The sequence below is a fragment of the Microtus pennsylvanicus genome, chromosome 14, assembly GCF_037038515.1.
Source record: "Microtus pennsylvanicus isolate mMicPen1 chromosome 14, mMicPen1.hap1, whole genome shotgun sequence".
In the NCBI taxonomy this organism is placed as follows: domain Eukaryota; kingdom Metazoa; phylum Chordata; class Mammalia; order Rodentia; family Cricetidae; genus Microtus; species Microtus pennsylvanicus.
In genome coordinates, this window is record NC_134592.1 from 58,290,551 (window position 1) to 58,309,363 (window position 18,813).

The 18,813-nt window shown below is 44.1% G+C and overlaps 1 protein-coding gene across 7 annotated transcripts in view; it reads right to left on the reverse strand.

The window, feature by feature from the left end:
- The window catches only part of Akap6 (A-kinase anchoring protein 6), a 385,697-nt gene extending 367,544 nt beyond the window's left edge, over positions 1 to 18,153 (reverse strand). For 2 of the 7 annotated variants that reach the window (XR_012907746.1, XM_075948273.1), the window contains exons 1-2: positions 18,089 to 18,107; positions 11,293 to 11,504 (exon numbers count right to left, since the gene is read on the reverse strand). The gene's annotated coding sequence lies outside the window, so the exon portion shown is untranslated. Of the gene's footprint in view, positions 1 to 9,581; positions 9,600 to 11,231; positions 11,505 to 18,088 lie in introns of those variants that run through there. The other 5 variants (XM_075948276.1, XM_075948277.1, XM_075948278.1 and 2 more) reach the window with 4 other exon arrangements.
- Between the last annotated feature and the right edge of the window lie 660 nt (positions 18,154 to 18,813).

Genomic DNA, 18,813 nt, shown 5'->3' on the forward strand with positions numbered 1-18,813 from the left:
AAAATAAAAAAATTAAAGGAGGAAGATTAAGCAAATTTTGAGATGCCAGATAAATCGTGACCTCTGCTCCTGATATAGTCACCTGAGGATGCCTTAAAAGATGCCTCATCATTCCCCTCAGAAATGTCTTCAGGAGCACCTTGTTGGACTGTGTTTGTGCTAATGGGTGTGGCTCTAACTCACGCTAAAGGAAGCACTCTTCCCAGGAACCTGCCCTCTCTGACAGCATCTTCTCTCAAGTCTATGGAGTGCCGCTTGTTCCACAGCAAGGCAATTGCAGAGCGTGGCTGAGACGTTCTGTGGTGGTTGCTAGTGACGGCGTCATAGCCACCTACCCAGTGTCAACATATGTCAGGTGCCACTCCGTGAGCCGGGAACATTACCAACAGGCTGGCAAGGCAGGATTTAAACCATCTCCACTTGTCAAATGAGGATGCTGAAGCCCGGCGGAGCTGAGGAACTTGCTACAGTCACATGTCCATAGCAGAGAAACCAGAAACCCACAGCAGACCAGCCGCACCAAGGCCCTTGAATGCTGTGCATGGCTTCACCTGCTCCTGAGGACTGCTTTTCATCACTGACATATAAAAACAGTAAAAACAAAACAAAAAAGCTAATATTTTATGATAACAAATGATTTTATTGAACCACATAAAGTCAATAATTATTTGGCCATTTGACCACAAAAATGGAAATCCCATATGGTTCAAACTAATAAAAGCAGTCACTCACATTTTTTATAGATGTCTGGGGCCGCAGTATCAATTTCTTAAGAGATACCATACCCAATGGGCGGGGCAAGAGGAACAAAATATTTTATCCCAGTCACTAACTGAATGTATGTGTTGTGGCTAAAAGACAGGGCAGCTGGGGGTGGGGGGAAGGTACTGTGAAAGAAAACGATTGGTTGTTTTAAATGAAGCCTTATGTGTTAACTGTGGGCTGGCAACTGTGAACTACTGGGAATTCAAGCCAGAGGCACACAAATGCGAGAAAAGACATATAAACACTATTGCCTAAATATTTGTTATAAAAGCTTAAATGTTGAAATCAAAGCAATAATGTTAACAAGTGGAGCCAATGTGTAGCTCATTCAGATCCCAGTGAATGAGATTAGCGCCCGCCCATATAAGGGAGGGCCAAGAGAAAACCATGATTCCCTCTTATGGGCAGTTACTCACACCGAGGCTGCAGTGCCTTGATCTTGGAAAGCAACCTCCACAACTGTGAAGACTGAGTTTCTGTGCTAAGCTGCCCACGGCGGCCAATAAACAACAGTTACTGGAGTAAGACAATACATTTAACCATTTTCATCTACGTGAGAACAACAAACACACAATATTGGAGCAAGCTATTGAAAGTTGGAAGGTCAAACAATTAACTGTTACAGAGAACCCTGAGAATGAAATATAAAATATTAGAGGAAATAGGAAATAACTCACTCAGATATAGCCCTTTTGTTTCAGCCCGTGTTTTACTAGGAAGGAAGCCAAGGTTTGGGGAAATTACCCTAACGGGGAATTGAGCTCAGCTTCCTCAGTCCACCAAGGGTTCCCTGATGATTCTGCCTTTGAACCCGAGCGCTGTGTGAGCTTGGTAGCATCCTTGAGCCATGCCACATGCTACAGACGTAAGAAAACTCTCAGGTGGTGTTAACCATTTATCTCATAGCATGAGACTGAGGAAAGCAGACTTAAAATTTACTTTAAAGTAAACTTAAGTTTTGCTTCCGTCATAAAAAAAAAAAACCACTGTGAGTTTTCAATTTTGTTCTTCAAAGTGCTTTTCTAATGGCTGCTGGATAGTCTGTCTTCTGAGAAAGGAAGGCTTTCTACAAATAGTTTGCTGCTAAAATGGGTTAAATTTCAAGAGAAAATAAAACCACCTGTTTTGAAGAAATATTTCAAAGTGTGGCATTTAAAGCAGGCCTTTCAAATACAAACCTGCAGCGGGTATCTACTCCTGAACAGAGTCCACCTCTAACTGATAGTGAGTAGAGAAACAGCTGCCTTGACGAGCGGCTTCATGGCGAGGCTCTGTTCCGGGGAACAACTCCAGCGCTGGGCCCCTCTGCCTTCATGGAGCCGTCCCGCTCGGTTTCATCAGGGTGTTGTAAACAGGGAAGGACAGCTGCCTCCCCCCCACAGCTTACAGCTCTCCCTACTGGGTGCATGTATCCAACGCGCTTTCAATCCTCACCAATCAAACCACCAAGCATGCTTTTAGTGAACCGTTCACAAAGGCCAATTAATGACTCTGTTTGTAAAGGAACTTCAGAGTGACCGGAGGAGACAAGCACCAGTCTGTTGGTCTCTCCATTATGTCTTTTTACTACGTGTGTGTATGCACCTGCATGAGTTTATGTGCACCATGTATGTTCACACGTTCAGGACCTGTCTGTCTTTATATATATAAATATTAATGAGTGTAATTTATATGACTGAGCTTCCCACAGCAGAGGTGGCAATGTGCTTAAAGCCCATGTCAGGCAGCGTCACTGCCTTTCTGAGAGTCGGCCGTCAACCTCACATCCTTTTTTATTATTGTTTTCATTGAACTCTGTATTTTTCTCCACTTCTCTTCCTTCCTTTCCCTCCCCTTCTAGCCTCTCCCATGATCTTCATGCTCCCAATTTACTCAGGAGATCTTGTCTTTTTCTACTTCCCATGTAGATTAGATCCAGGTATATCTCTCTTAGGGTAATCATTGTCTAGGTTCTCTGGGATTGTGATTTGTGGGCTGGTTTTTCTTTGCCTTATGTCTAAAAACCACTTATGAGTGAGTACATGTGATATCTGTCTTTCTGGGTCTGGGTTATCTTACTCAATATAATGTTTTCTAGATCCATCCATTTGCTCACAAATTCCAAGATGCCATTATTTTTTTCTGCTGTGTAGTACTCCATTGTGTAAATGTACCACATTTTCCTTATCCATTCTTTGGTCAAGGGGCATTTAGGTTGTTTCCAGGTTCTGGCTATAACAAACAATGCTGCTATGAACATAGTTGAGCACATGTCTTTGTGGTATGATTGAGCATCCTTTGGGTATATACCCAAAAGTGGTATGGCTTGGTCTTGAGGTAGGTTGTTTCCTAATTTTCTGAGAAACCGCTATACTGATATCCAAAGCAGCTGTACCAGTTTGCACTCTGTCTTTTTCCTACGTGTGTGTATGCACCCACATGAGTTTATATGCACCATGTATGTTCAGGCCTCTCTGAGGCCCATGGGAGCATTTGATCCCCTGCAACTTGGGTTACAGGTAGCTGTGAGCCACCATCCCCTGAGCCATCTCTCCTCCCCTTCAATGTACCTGTCAAATGAGCCACAGGGCCCTAGCTCCCTTGCTGGAGCCCCATAGAGAAGACATCGCTGCTGCTCCAACACTATTCCTTGCTCCTTCATGACAAATAAATCAAAATGATATTAACCAAAACATAGAGGCCAAGATGACAAAGCAAAACCCAAAACATAGAGGCCAGGATGACCAAGCAAAACCTGACAGGGTGAAATTCATCTTTATTTGAGAGGGTTGTAGTGTTGTTTTCTTGAGATGGTTATAGTATTGTTTTCTTGAAATGGTTATAGTATTGTTTTCTTGAAATGGTTGTAGTATTGTTTCCTAGAGATAGTTATGGTATTGGTTTCTGGATATGGTTATAGTATTGCTTCCTTGGTCCTCACTTTCTCAACTCCATTCCTTTTCAGTTTTATTTAAAACATGTATGTTAAAGCTCTAATTACTGGGACTGAGGCTATAGCTAAGTGGTAGAATGCTCCCCTGGTACATGTGAAACCCTACGTTTGATTCCCAGGACAACAAATATTAAACAGCAGCAGCAACAAAACCTTGCTTACATTCCATGTTCAAATATGTTTAGACTTTTCAAAAAAAAATCTGATTACCAATTACTCTTGTTTACCGCTAAATTCCTGTCTCGGTGTATGAGTCTGATCCTTTATTGGTTCTGAGAACAGCACAAATTTGCTATGGTTGTTTTTATTTGCCTTTGTTTTCTGGCTTACTTTTCTTTTCTGAAGCAGCCGCCTTCCTGAAGCAGGTGTTTCTAGAATTGTAAAGCTACCACTCCAAGCCAGTGTTGAAGAAATATGCATCTCTGTGACTTGCTATGCCTACCATCTTCTCATCATTACTTCCCTATCTTTATCTTTAAATAAAAACAGCAGCAACAGACTTTTATTAACCACACTTGCCACACTCCTGTTTATTTTACAGCTAGTCTTCTATCACATATGACCCTCCTGTTATAGCTGGTAATGGTAGTAGACGGGGCACCTGCAGAGTGATGAAGATTCTTCTTAAAGGGACAATCTCCCAATTCACAGAAACAAGAAGACAGGGCAGTATTTGAACAATAAAAAGTGCAATGCCAGCGGGTTATTTCACAAGGGGCACAGCCGAGGAGCTGCAGTGGCAATGTCGGTGCTGTGAGGACCATTGCTATGCTGATATAAAAAGGGGTTAAGGGTGGCACAGCCTGGAGGCTGCTGATCGGACTTGCCGGGTCCAGCTTGGAAATGTCCTAACCCTGACAAGCCTGTGGGTGCAGTGGAAACTGAGCGCCAAGGACGGAGAAGGCCAAGAGGACGCTAGATGATGGTTTTTCATGAGCCAGTGAGGGAAGGCAATGAGTTGCTAAAAAGGCGTATACATCAACAAGTAAAATAAGAGAAGATGGTCGGGCAGCCACGAGCCTGCTGGCGTCACTTCATCATGCATGTGCCCGCTTCATCTCAGGTGTCAGAACAAGGGAAGACATCGTCAGGACTGTCTGCGAGCACGGCCCAGACAATGACACAGCGCTGACTCTGGGACAAGCTCTGCAGGGAACATACATGTGTGCCTTGTGGTTGTCCTGGGTTTTCCCCTTTATCAGATGGGTGGGCATTTGATGCATTTGTTCATTGCTGACTACTGGTGAAATTATCTGAACTAAGCTGCTTTTATGGCTTGTACAATGGTAACCATGGTAAATATCAAGACTGTTACGGTGTGAAGTTCTCCCAAGAACTCAATCCTTGAAGAGAATCTACCCTTCCAAGAGACAGAAAATCCCCTTTGGAGCTCCCTCGGGCTTCTATTTATTCATATACTCCCCCAGAAGAAGAAGAAGAAGAAGAAGAAGAAGAAGAAGAAGAAGAAGAAGAAGAGGAGGAGGAGGAGGAGGAGGAGGAGGAGGAGGAGGAGGAGGAGGAGGAGGAGGAGGAGGAGGAGGAGGAGGAGGAGGAGGAGGAGGAGAAAAGTTATCACTTTTCAAGATACCATCATTCATGAGACATCTCTAGGAACCATCTCTCATGTACTACCTCTATGGCATTGCAGGACAACTATGCAAAGCTACAAACTCCCAGACGCATGCTGCTCTTTCTCGTTGTCATGATGAGTAAGAATGCTTCCCTATCATGAGGCCCAGGGCCAATCACCAGAGTCTCATTACCACAAATAGTAACTGGATCTGGACTGCGGGACATTAGCAAGGCAGAGCTGAGAACGGCTCATTATATTGACTGTAATTCCCTTTCTAATTAAAAAAATATATGAACTCTGCCTGCAGTAATACAACCTCAAATCATAGGTCCCTGGCCTCCTGAGGAGAGGGACGAAGATGATGGGCAAAGAGAGGGAGGGGGGTGGTAAAAACCATTCCCAGCCGGCATAAATATGTTGTGTAATTAGTTAAATGAGGATTAAAGAAGGTGGGGATCGGGATCAGGTAGGAAACAAAGGGTGCGAGAATCGGGGTAAACATTGAGCCAACAGGATGGTTAATTAGCTTGCTTTGCGGAGAGGATTTGATTTCTCCCTTGAAAGCAATGGTGGTGGCACAGAAACCTGGCCTCCCAAACATCAGCTGTGGTGTAATTCATCCCCGACTGCCTGTAAAAGCAAGGCCACTGAGTCGCTGGGCACACTGTTAGTTTTCTATGGGGTAAGAGGTACGGAGGGGGTCTTTTGCTCTGAGTTATTTTAATAACAGTGGTCTCTTAACTTTAAAGTTCTAAAATTATATCTGGACTGTCTCAGAGCTAGGGTAGAAGAGAGCCTCAAACCCAAACGCCCACAGGGCTCAAGCAGCACCGAAAGGCACACCAAAGAGTCGGTAAAGAACTGACCGCAGCCTTTACAGAGTATAGCAGAGAACGAAAATGCAGATTTCTCCCTAGACAGATGTCATTAAGTTCCAAGGTCACAACAGCGAAGTATTGAGCCGCGTAGGCATTTTTCCAACCACACAGGTTATGACATAAGCTGCAAGCCAGGTTCAGGGCAGGCACCAGGCAGTTTGAGAATTTGTTCTGAAAGTCCGACATTCTTTCCCTAGTTGTCATTGTGACTCAAGCGTACCGTTGCAAGACGGCTGCAAGAATCTGGGGCACGCATTATAGGTGGGATCAGAGGAAAGTACAGCTGGTGGAATATAAGGGGGAAAAAAAAACTCTTTTATATCCTCACCAAGTCTTAACCCAAATCAAGAATTCGGATTCCAACAGACACATGCTTCTGGAGAAGAAACCTTATGTTCTAATAATTTAGAATACCTAACAGTCAAGTCCAAAGTCCTATAAAAAGTGATACTCCAACGAAAAAAAATGTTTTCAGTTACCAACAAAAATGCAAGAGCTCTCAATCTTAAGTGGTTTTTGTTTGTTTTGTTTTTCTGCTTTGAAAAGCCAACATGGACACATAAATGTTGCGATGGTTTTAATCTGGAATATTCCCAAAGGTTCTTGGTTTAAGCACTTGACAACCAACTGCTGTCACTGTTTGGGGAGGGGAGACACGGGCATGTCTTTGATGCTTACTCTTGCCTCTGCTTCCAATCCAGCGCTCTCCTTTCTGATCCACCAAGAGGGGAGGGACTGCCTGCTCAAGCTGCTGCCACCATAAACATACTCAATCCTGTGCCATGACATCCCTGTCCTGGGAGACTCTACCCTCCGAGCCCATGAGCCTAAATCAGCCCCTGCTTTGGAGAAGCATTGGGACATGAAATGACATGAGAAGGCAACGCAGACAAGAGCAGCCCTCGAAATGCTCACGCAAATGCATAGCTCCAAGGAAATTAATGAAGATACTTGTTTTGAAGCCTTCTCATTTAAACTGATATTTGTACAGCGTGCTAGTATAAACATGCAAGGCTGGAGCCTTGCGTGCACACAGCTCCACTGGCGTCTGCCTTCCCAGAACGCTATCTGTACCTACAACCCTGCCCAGGAAGGGAGTTTGCCAGGGAGAGAACTGCTGCACTAGAATCTTTAGCATCTCTGCTTAACTGATCTGCCTTATACATTCCTCGTTTTCATAAGTCAGCTTTGTCAGCTGAGACAGAAATACACTTTCTGAATTATTTTGCCATTATGTTTCTCAGAGTAGCTTATACCAATATGACAATGTTGGCCTTTTGACCCATGGCAGGGTTCTAATCCATCCCAAGGAGGAAAAACTGGCTATTATTCAATGTAGTATGTTCCTCTCCATAAATGACCCATGTAGGCATAAACAGATATACAGTTATAGAGATTTCTATATTAGTTCATGGAATCAAAGTAAACAGAATCTTTTTTTTTTCAGTATCGAGGTAAAAGGAATCACCCTAGCGATGGTACCAGCTTATTGCCCTCTCCCTCTAGGATACACTGTATGTAGATGCTCCAACTGTTCCCTAATCGACCTCTCAACCCTCACGCAGAAAAAAAAAAAAACTTGGGCCTCCTTGGAGCAGTCCAGGACAAAGGCTAACTTCTTCCCAGAACCTAGAAAAGGCTAATGCACCCAGTGGAATAATATGTCTAAGTATTCCCCCTTCCAGAATCAATATCAGTGCGCTGTCAGTGTGTGCATTAGCCTATACTTAAACAAAGGACGGCCCCTAGAGCCCTGTAATGACACCGGGAGTGGATAGCTAGGAATGGGCAAGATGATGCAGAGACTGCATTGCACTCCTCAAGCACGAGGCTTCCAGGATGTTGCCCAAGACTGGGATTCTTGTACCAGACCCCTCAGCACTCGGTTTCAGCCGCTGATACACCCAGCCAATGAACTCAAGAGGTAAATTCATATTAGACCTTCTAGCCTGTGAGAAAAGTTTTGCATTTATTATTTGCCTGGCATTGCCAGCAAATGCAAATATCTTGAGATTTGCAGAACACTACAGAAACAGCTAAGACGGGTACAATGAACTTGAAACGCTAAGGACTCAGATAAGACCCACTTTCAGGGAGACTCCGCCACGCTCACTCCCATCCATGTAGCATTTCCAGCTAAAACGACATGCCCAACGAGGGTAGTGGCCAAGGCCTGAGCATCAGTTCTGCATCACTTACACGGCGATGGTCAGAGCAATTACTCACACCTGACCAAGATTCGCGCTCTCCTTTAAACAGACCTGAGTGTCGTGAGGTGCATTCCGCCTGGAAAATCTGATCTCGCAGTCGGAATTAGGAGGGGTAGGGGATGAGCAATAAAGTAGAAATGACTAAGGCGGTTCAGACGTTGTAAGACTAGAGCACTGTGGCGAGCACGCAGGCTTTCCAGCCAGGAGGCACTGGCTTAGAATCATGGTCCGGTTGTTCATAAGGCAGGTGACTTGTCTAACCTAAGAACTGATTTGGTAAAATATGAACACCAGTGCCCAAGCTTGCAAAATGAGACTGTTCCTTCCTACCTCATAAAGTCATCTTAAGACTAAACAAGCTAATACGGAAAGCTTGCTCCAGTAAAACTGATATAATGAGCTTAATAAATATTATAGTTGTTAATACGATTTTTATTTTTATTAGGCCCGCTATGGCCTAGTTATTCAGGAAGAATTAAATCCATCATAATTTTGTAATTCATGAACAAAATCCGTAACCGGCAGCCTAGATGGGGTTAACTGCTCATCGGACTTAGCACAGTCTAAACTTGGCCACACAGTCAACATGATTTTGATAAGATTCCAGTTATTATGCACAACGAAATACTTGAGATTCTAGAAAATTTCACTGAGACACCAATAAATCCAGCCACGGAACAATTTCTCTCCCCATACACACACACACACACACACACACACACACACACACACCGCCCCTTGGGATATATTAAAGCGACAGCAACTGAAAGAGCCTTAGCTCGTAATTAAGACGCAGCTAAACAGAGTGCAGCCCCGGCTGTGGCCCTCTAAGACACAGAACACCCGGGTGACAGCTCCGGCTACCAGGGCTTTGTTCTCCTGGAGCAAACACCATGAAGACATAAAGTTGGGGAAGTGTTGCTGCACACTGTGGGGGCTGGGAGGAGGGTGACAGGCTTGTCTGCGCTGGGCGGATGTTCCACTAGCAACTGTGCAGCAGCCCACACCCGCCAGGGCCCTTCCCCACCCTAAGAGCGTGACTTCACTTTTCTGACACTGCCCTTAAGGAATCTGGTCCCTGTGACTTCCAGTAATTGTACGCGTCACCCATGATGAAGCAGCTGAAAGCAGTGTCAGAAAGAAGAGATAAGAATTAAGGCCAGAGAAGCCCCCACGAAAGCGCCGCCGTGAGCTATTTTATCACTCCCAGAAATTCACATTACCAGACAAGTCTTTTCTCATTCCTTGTCATTGAAAGGCACACTTCAGAGGGATTGTGATGGGTGCTGAGCACGGGGGTCCGGACTTGTACTTAGCCACCAGGCACACTCTCCCTTCCCCCATTGCCATCTTGCTCCTCCCTTTCACCTTAGAGCTTCTGGCTTGGCTGTGCTCACACCCAGCAGAGCTTGCAGCTCACACTACGCCTCAAAAAAAAAAAAAAAGCATGCAGTGAACGTCCATGTTCCTAAGTGCTTGAGAGAAAAGCCAGGCTGAGTGGACCTCTTCCCTCCCAGTCAGCTGCTTGCCAGCCGTGTACCCTTACAGGACTCGGGAGCTGCATGCGTGTGGTGTGGGGTAAACAAACTAATTAAAACCCAAGCTCTCCCGCTCAGGCTAGTGCCTAATGGGCCTGATATGCTCAACTCCACAGGAAAAAAAATAAAGCAATCCAAGCTGTTCCTGCTTCTTAGGATATATCTGTTACAGGCGCCATCAACAATCTAAGCTAAACATAAAGGAACTCGAGGGTGCTGTCCTTTCCAGTAAGATCATCTAAGTGGGAACTATCAGCAGGACTGCCCTGACACCCAGGACCACTCCCTAACTGTAAGGAGGCAGACCGATCAACTACGCTGACATGTGTCTTCTTTCTCTCCCCCAGCAGCAATCAGTCGCACCAGGGAAATCCAGTCCATTTCATTCCCCAAAACAAAAGGCAAATACACCGTTCCCTACTGACCTCTTGGACTTTCCTTTAGAAAATAAAAAAAGGGGGGAGGGGGAAGAAGTGTAAAGGGTGTAAAGGCAAGCTCTGGATTAAATGTAAACAATGCCTGTCTGTCCAGAGTTTCAGAATGAGGTGATGTTATGAGTGGAGGTTTGCCTTCCTAACAAGTACTAAGACACCCTGACATTTATCCATCACATCAGCTTGGCTCTAAAGTTAAGCAAGAGACAGCAGAGCCACTGGTCCCTCCAGAGTGTCTCGCCTGGTTATCTTTGACTATAACTGCCGCAGAGAGATATGCTCCTCTCCCATGACAAACCAGCCTGCAAACAGCTCCCGCTACAGCCTCCTAACTATGGAGGACATGAAGACATCCCGTACAAATCAAAGGACATAAATAATTTCATTTGGTTTCAGTCTTTATGCTTTTGATAAATTCTTTCTTGAACACGCGAGAGAACGCCTTTCAGTTGAGGGTTATGTCAAAGGCTTATTCAGCCTTCATTCCTCGCTGTGAGGAACCTGAAACCCAATGGAGGTAAATCCTGAATTCCATTCTGCAAGTCACTAAATATTTCATAAACCACCGAGGCAAATGGGACCAATTAGCCCTGCCCCATAAAAAAGAAACATATCTTTACAATGCTACAATACCATGAACTACACATATAAGAGCTTATATGGGCGTTTGCGGTAGAAAATTATCCTGCGTTTATTTTTTTTTATTATTATTCCATGAGAACACTAAATATAACAGGCAGAGCCAGAGTAAGAAATCTTTACACTTTGATTCTTACATGCTGCTTGCAGGCCTTTGTCTTAACACAGCAGCCTGAAAACAGAATTAAGCAAAACAACCCCTCTTTCTCCGGTCCATTTTAAACAGACAACATCCACCCCCCATCTCTTTGCCTGAGCAGACGCCGCCGCCAACCAGCCAACAAAACAACCATGTAATTAGGGCTCGGACATTTAACACTCACCATCTCCTGTTCCCGCCGTCTTCTTTTGATGTTTACAGCACATCTGTAGGATGCAATACTAGGAGATGCCTTGTTTGACCTGCTGCATGATGCTGTGACATCAGTTCAGATGATGCAGCTCATTATGGGAAAGGCTGCTGTTGCTATGGCAACCGGGATGTGCTAGGAATCCTTGCTGCATTTCCAGTGGAGCCCGAGACAATACGGAAGCTCTGTAAGAAACAGACAATATGCAAAATTCAGTCCAAAGGAAGAGGGTTTCTCATTGGACTAAAATCCGTTAAGTTCAAAAGGGATTTTCCTAGAAGAATTTTGGAGGAAAGTATTAAATTACCTCTTTATTTGCTGCTATAGATTTAGAGACTAAAGGTGGGAGTGGACTGTAGGCTCGGGACTGAGAAAATACAAACTCATATTCATGTCTCCCTATCAGGCAATCTGATCATTTCTTCTCTCTGGCTAGTGACAATACCTCTTTAAAAGTTACTGAAAAGAGTTCTAGCTCCTGTTCAAAGACCACAAGAACCAAGCAGGGAGTGAAAAGTAAAAGAATATTTAATATAATAAACAGCTAACCAAGTGAGTCTGAGTCTTGAGAGCACAGACTAATAATTCTCCAAACATGGGCCAAGCCTCGGTGGCTAAGTCTGCCCTGATGATGTACCCTGACGGACAGCAACCCACAGGACTTGCCACAGCAAGAACTCAGCTGCCACCTAACCTGCAGGGGCACCGGGAAGGGGTCCTATTCCAGGGACCCTTCCCTTGTCCAGCAGAGAACTCCTCGCAGTCACGGCCAAAATGCAAGTGTCTTTGGGGTTAAATCCAGAGCAAGTGGACGACCTGTAGAAATCTCTGGTCACGGCCACTCCCAAGGCTGGGATTTGTTGTCCTCTCCAGGCAGGAAGGCTGCCTACCACAGAGATTACTGCCTCCCCTCCCCCACTGGGCACATTAAAACAAGACTCAAGAAGGGATTACTCCCGTTAGTCAAAGAAAGGGGAGTCCAAAGCAGTGGCTTATTTCCACTCTGAAGTGTAAACAAGCATTGAGTGTGGCACCGAGGAGGACTCAGCGTGGACCAGCAGCCCAGCTCTCACAGAGTTAATACTTGCAGGCCACCGACAGACAGACAGACACAAGCTGACCTACATCCGTTCTATCTTTACAACTCTGAGGAAAAACAACGTTCTGAAAACCCAATAGATAATGAGACAATTCTACCACCCCCTCCTCACTGAGATTTTAAACAGCCCTGTTAATCAGAAGGAAGGAGGGTGGGGCTCGGGTGTCAGCCTCTCTGTAAAGGCGACCTGATAAAATGCAGGAGGGGTGCCAAGATCCTAGCAGGGCGCACCACCAACCTTGCACAGGGCAGCCCTGCCTCTGGTGTGGAGCCATGACTGTTCAGAAACAAGGAAGGGGAAAGCAAGAGGAGACACCATCTAGGCACTCAGCAGTCGGCACAGAAGGGCTCCCTTATCTTAGGTCACATGATACACAGACACACAGACACACATCCTGGGAAATTAGCATGGAGTCCCTGCAGAGACAAGAGCACTCACCTGGGGGTCAACAAATCCACCTGGGACGCTACTCCCTCCTAGAATTCTGTGTACTGTGGCCCAACCTGGTAATCTCTCCTGAGCTCAGGGGTTTCCTCTGAGGGATGATAGACTTGACTAATAATCATGGTTTGCTATTATTATTATTATTATTATTATTATTATTATTATTATTATTATTTTGATGATACAGAACAAAGCTCGACTGCCTTCATTAGGGTGGGTGGAGGGTATAAGAAACCCACAGTCAAGACTGTTGGGTCCTTCTTACCACAGTTACTAACCCTGCCCGCCATAGAGTACTACGGGCCTCTCTCTGGACTCTTGGGCCTCCACAAGGAAAGGTGTGAAAGCTATGGAGCCTTCCGGAGATGAAATCCCAAGACCCCATAAAGAGGAGAGGACAGGTCAACAAATGGACAGGTAAAAGATAATGTCATTTTACCCAGTTATAAGGAGAATGAAATTATGTCATTTGCAGGAAGTACAGATTATGACACTAAGCAAAATAAACAAGCCAAAGATAGACAAATTCACTCCTTTTTGTTCACAGAATATATATAATATATAAATATATCACATACATATTATATAACTATATTATATATAATAACTTACATGATGTTTATATCATATATAAATATATCATAATGTGATATGTAAATATATTAATATATGATACATATGATATGTATGTTTAATTTCATACCTGAACACATTTTCTGTTCATAGTTCCCTTTGCCAGGTTCCAGATATGGTAGGAAAGAGCGAATAGAGCGAATAGAGCAATAAATCTGACACCAGGTCAGGTTTTTAACATTGTGGACTAGCTGAACCGTAACTCACAAGTTGACCCGGTTGGCTGAAAATGGTGACCATTTGTAGTAGAAGCAAGCTATAAAGCATGTCCTTGTTTTGTGACTGGACCTGTGGTAGTTCACTCCGGACTTCTCCGTGTCCTTTGCTCTGCTGCTTACCTGCCAGGGTTGTTTATGAAGATTAGGCTTCATATATATATATATATATACATGCTACAATGTATCTAACAGTGTCTTAGGCAGTGTTCTACTGCTATGAAGAGTCACCATGATGGTAGAAGCGCTCATAAAAGAAAGAATTTAATTGAGACTTGCTTACAGTTTCAGAGGTTTATCCCATCATCACGGCAGGGAGCATGGGAGCACATAGCATGAGAGTTCTGTATCCGGGTCCACAAGCAGCAGTGTTGTGGGATAATCCTTTTGTACACTGTAAAAGATGCATCTGTTTTACCTCTTTGCCTAAGGCACCTTCTGGGTGGTTTAATAAAGAGCTAAACGTCCAATAGCTAGGCAAGAAAGGATAGGCAGGACTTCTGGGGAGATGGAGGAACTCAAGGGAAGAATCTGAGAGGTGGGGATTCACCAGCCAGACATTGAGGAAGTAGGCTGTGCGGTACTGAGCAGAGGTAGAGTCACATGGCAGAATGTAACAAGATAAACAGGTTAATGTAAGCTTTAAGAGCTAGCTGGGAACAAGCCTAAGCTAAGGCCAAGCTTCCGTTCTTAATAAAAAGTCTCTGTGTCATTATTCAGAAGCTGCTGATCCAAAGAAAGACCCACTACATAGTAGGAAGAGAAAAACACTGTGCCTGGCATAGGCTTTTGAAACCTCAAAGCCCACCACCTTCCTCAAACAAGACCACAGCTACTCAGATAAGGACACACTCCTAATCTCTCTCTAATAATGCCATTCCCTGATAACCAAGCATTCAAATACACGAGCCCATGGGGGCCACTCTTACTCAAACTCCCACATTCTACTCTTTGGACCCATATGCTTATAGCCATATCATAATGCAAAAAAAAGCATTCAGTCCAACTTTAAAGGTCCCCATAATTTTTCAGTGTCAAGACTGCTGCTAAGTCTTCAAAGTCTGAAGTCTCTTCTGAGACTCAAGGAACGTTCTTAACCAGAACCCCTTTAAAATTTTTAAATTAAAATATAGAACTTCCAACATACAATGGCATAGAATATACACTGTCATTCCAAAGGGAGGAAAGGGAGCACAGTCAGGAAATACTGCACCAAAACAAGACCACATTCAGCCAGGTAGACTCCAAAGTCTGTATCTCTGTGTCTGATGTCTGAGTGCTCTTCAGATCCCCAACTCCTTTCGGCTTTGTTGACTGCCAACAAGCTTCTCTCCTTTGGAGCTGGTTCTGCACGGCGTCTTCCATGTTGCTACTAGGATGGCCCATTAAGCCCATCTTAACACATTCAACTATTTCCTAACCAAAGTCCCAATGTCCACATTCCATCACGAAGCAGCTGGGTCAGGTCTGTCACAGTAATCCCCTACTCCCTTTACCAACTTCTGTCTCAGTCAGGGTTCTGTTGCTGTGAAGAGACACCAAGACCAGGCAAGAACTTAAATAAAAGAAGGCATTTAATTGGAACTTACAGTCTCAGAGGTTTAGCCTATTATCATGGCAGAGAGCATGGTGGCATGCAGGCAGACATGTTGCTGGAGAAGTGGCTGAGAGTTCTACATCTGGATCCACAGGCAGTAGGAAGATAGAGATACTTGGCCTGGCTTGGGCTTTTGAAACCTCCAAACCCATCCCCAGTGACACTTCCTCCAAGAAGGCCATACCTCCTAATTCTGCTATTCTCTGATGACCAAGCATTCAAGCAATATATAAGCCTGGGGGGGATATTCTTATTAAAACTACCATGTCATATTGGAAGACATAAATACCAGACTTTGTTTATGGCACCATTAACAACACTCTTGCACCATTAGTGGAGGTTCCTTAGCACTCAGATTCCGGGCTGTAGAATCAAATGGTTGGGAAACAGACAATGAAAGCCTGAACAGTGCTGGAGCAGTAGCTGACAGCTTACATTTTGATCCATAAGCACAAGTCAATGAGAGCTAACTCAGAGTGGCATGGGCTTTTAAACCTCAAAGCCTATCCCTAGTGACATATGTCCTCCAACAAGGCCACACCTCATAATCTTTTCCAAACAGTTCCACCAACTATCAAATATATGAGCCTATGAAGGCCATTCTTACTCAAACTAGCAACAAACTGTAACCTATTCCTGGCACTGACGATTTTACTTGCAGCATAAGATGCCTAGTTGGGGCATTGTTTTCCCTGTTACTTTATGACTTCATTTATAGCCCCTCTATATATGTATATATTTTAGAAGCTTCTATGGTAGTAGGTTTCCACATGGTTTTTCAAATAACCTTTTATTCTACTTGTGTCTCTCATGGTCCCTTCTTTATACTTTTCTCCCACTCCCCCTTCTCTCTTTAATACCCTAATTTTTCCTTTATCTCTCCATACCTCTATATTCTTTTACCCACATGGGACACTGACTCGGGGAACAACACCGAAGTGAGGTAGAAAGGATGTAAGAACCAGAAGGCAGGAAGGAGCGCTATGTAATGATGTCTCCTGGGCATGGCATGGCCGCTGCACAAGAGCAAAGTCGACATTCCAGCCTGAATGCAAGAAGGGATATGAACCTAGGAATTACTGGTGATTGGTGGCTGCTGGAGGACAGAGCCATGTTTTTTGGAAGTGTGGCCATTGGTGGGTCGCTCATACCCTGACGGATGGCCCCACAAGCATATGCACACAGCATTACTAACTAGACTCTATGGATTATACCAAAAAAAGAGAAGAATATGTGTAAGTGATAAGAGAGTGTGTTAGAAAAGCCCAGAGAGGGTGGGTTGAGGGCTGAGGATATGAATAAGACACACAGTAAGCACAAACAAAATTGTCATGAATAAATGAAAATATTCTAGAAAAAGATGGAGAAATCAAAATAAGCAATTGGCATATAATTAATTGAGCTAGTTTGCGACACCGTGTAAAGTACATATGAGTGAATACATGAATATGCATGAATCATTATAAACGTTTTATGAACAGGAACCTTTGATATTCTCTGCTAAGGGTGACATGTTTGTACTGCCCTCACTTTCCTGCATCTTTTGACATGCAAAGAATGTGAAGAAGAATGTGCAAGATGAGACTGGGAAGGGTTCAGTCTGAGGGGAGCAACTCCATGTTACTTTATGAAAAGAAGAGAACACTGGTCTTCAGATGGAGATAAAAATACTAATTTCCATCTGGAATCCTAGAAACAGGCTCTTCTCCTCCTCTCTTCACCATGTCTCTGTGATGGTTGAAAGGAAAAGGCCCCTGCAGGCTCATATATTTAATACTTGATCTCCAGTTAGTGGAACTGTTTGGGAAGGATTAGGGGGTGTGACCTTGTTGGAAGAGGTTTCAGTTAGCTCAGTCTGCCTCATGCTTTACATCAGTATCTAATCTCCTGGATACTGCTCCTGTATCATGCCTGCCTGCCGCCACGCCTTCTGCCATGATGGCTATGGACTCTTATCCTCTAGAACCATGGGTCCCAAATTAAACACTTTCTTTTATAAATTGTCTGGGTCATGGTGTCTTAGACAATACGAAAGTAACGAACACAGCTCTCCCCTTAACTGCAAACGGTCTTAAACATCTACTTTATGTTGCTAAACTACTAACGAAGCACATCAAGGAAGGAAAGGACATAATATCCAAATTTTAAAAAATCAAGTATTTACTATTGAAAAATGTATGACCACTTTGGTTACAGTGTATCTGCATGTGGCGCATTAGTAATATAACAGTTCTTGTTGCCGTGTTTGTGCATCCATGTGTAACATGGACTTATCTCAGTGCAATACCCTATACCTGAAAATGCGGATGCTGCTGTTTTAGCTCAAGCGTGCTCAGGGCTGTGTGAGAGCACACCCCTGGGCTTTGTTATAAATGATTGTAAGTTTATGTGGTAGTGACAACGCAAAGGTCTTTGCACAGATGCCGTTGTGCAGTGCTCTGCTGGTACATTCATGTGCAGTGAAGTTTCTAAACATAAATGCAGGTTTGAAAAGAAGACAGTTAACAAAGAGCCACCCACCGTGCTTAAGGTATATATACATATATATATATATATATATATATATATATATATATATATATATATATGGAGAAATTCAACAAAGAAAATGTGTTTATCTTGTTGCAGATATATGAAGACATTAGAACACTCATCCAAATAGATGTATACAAAATTTGGTTCAGTCAACAAAGAACACCAAGATAACAACACACCATGGAGTAACGTTCCTAACGGAAGACTGAAAGTGGTTAAGATACACCAGGAAAGTCTTCACTTACCACCTCTTATTAACGTGGGGGTGAGAGACAGCAACCTGTCCTTGGAACAAACGAATCAGACACCTCTTCCTCACAGGCCTGATGAGCTCTCCATAGCGCAGCACTTTGTCTGTCCCGAACAATAGGAAGCCAGAGGTCGCAGGCAACTTTCCATCTGGCTGTAGCCCAAGAAGAGAAGCAGCTTTTCTCAGAGCAGCTTGAGTCGTCAGCCAGGGCAAGAGAAGGTGTGGACCTTCTCCTGCTGCGATGTGGATAAAGAACTGTGTCGCCAAGAGCAATGGCGCAGAAGGTCCACAGAGCGCAATTTGTCATCTCTAGCTCCTCATCACGTCATCGAGGTCTTGAAACTTCCCTTGTCCCTCCCAGGAACAGATTTCCTGATTCCAGATTCCTGATCTTGCCAAGTTCACTATTTGTCAGGAATGGACCTGAGCTGAGGAATGGAAAAGTACTAACTCTCGTGACATCACACTTTGTTTATCCCAAATATCCATCAGCTGGCTGACTGTGAGCCAGGATGACTCTGGGAACGCAATGGTGCCGGGTGGCAGTTTTGAGACAGTTGTCTCACAGACAGCTTTTTATTGGTGCCAAAGGTGCCCTCATACCCTTTTGGTCCCAGAGTCAGATCGTGGCAGGTCAGGGCGGGTAAAATAACCTAACAGAAGCCAAGGCAATACTGGGTATGAAGGGCAAAGCCAGGAGGCCCAGAACCACAAACACCG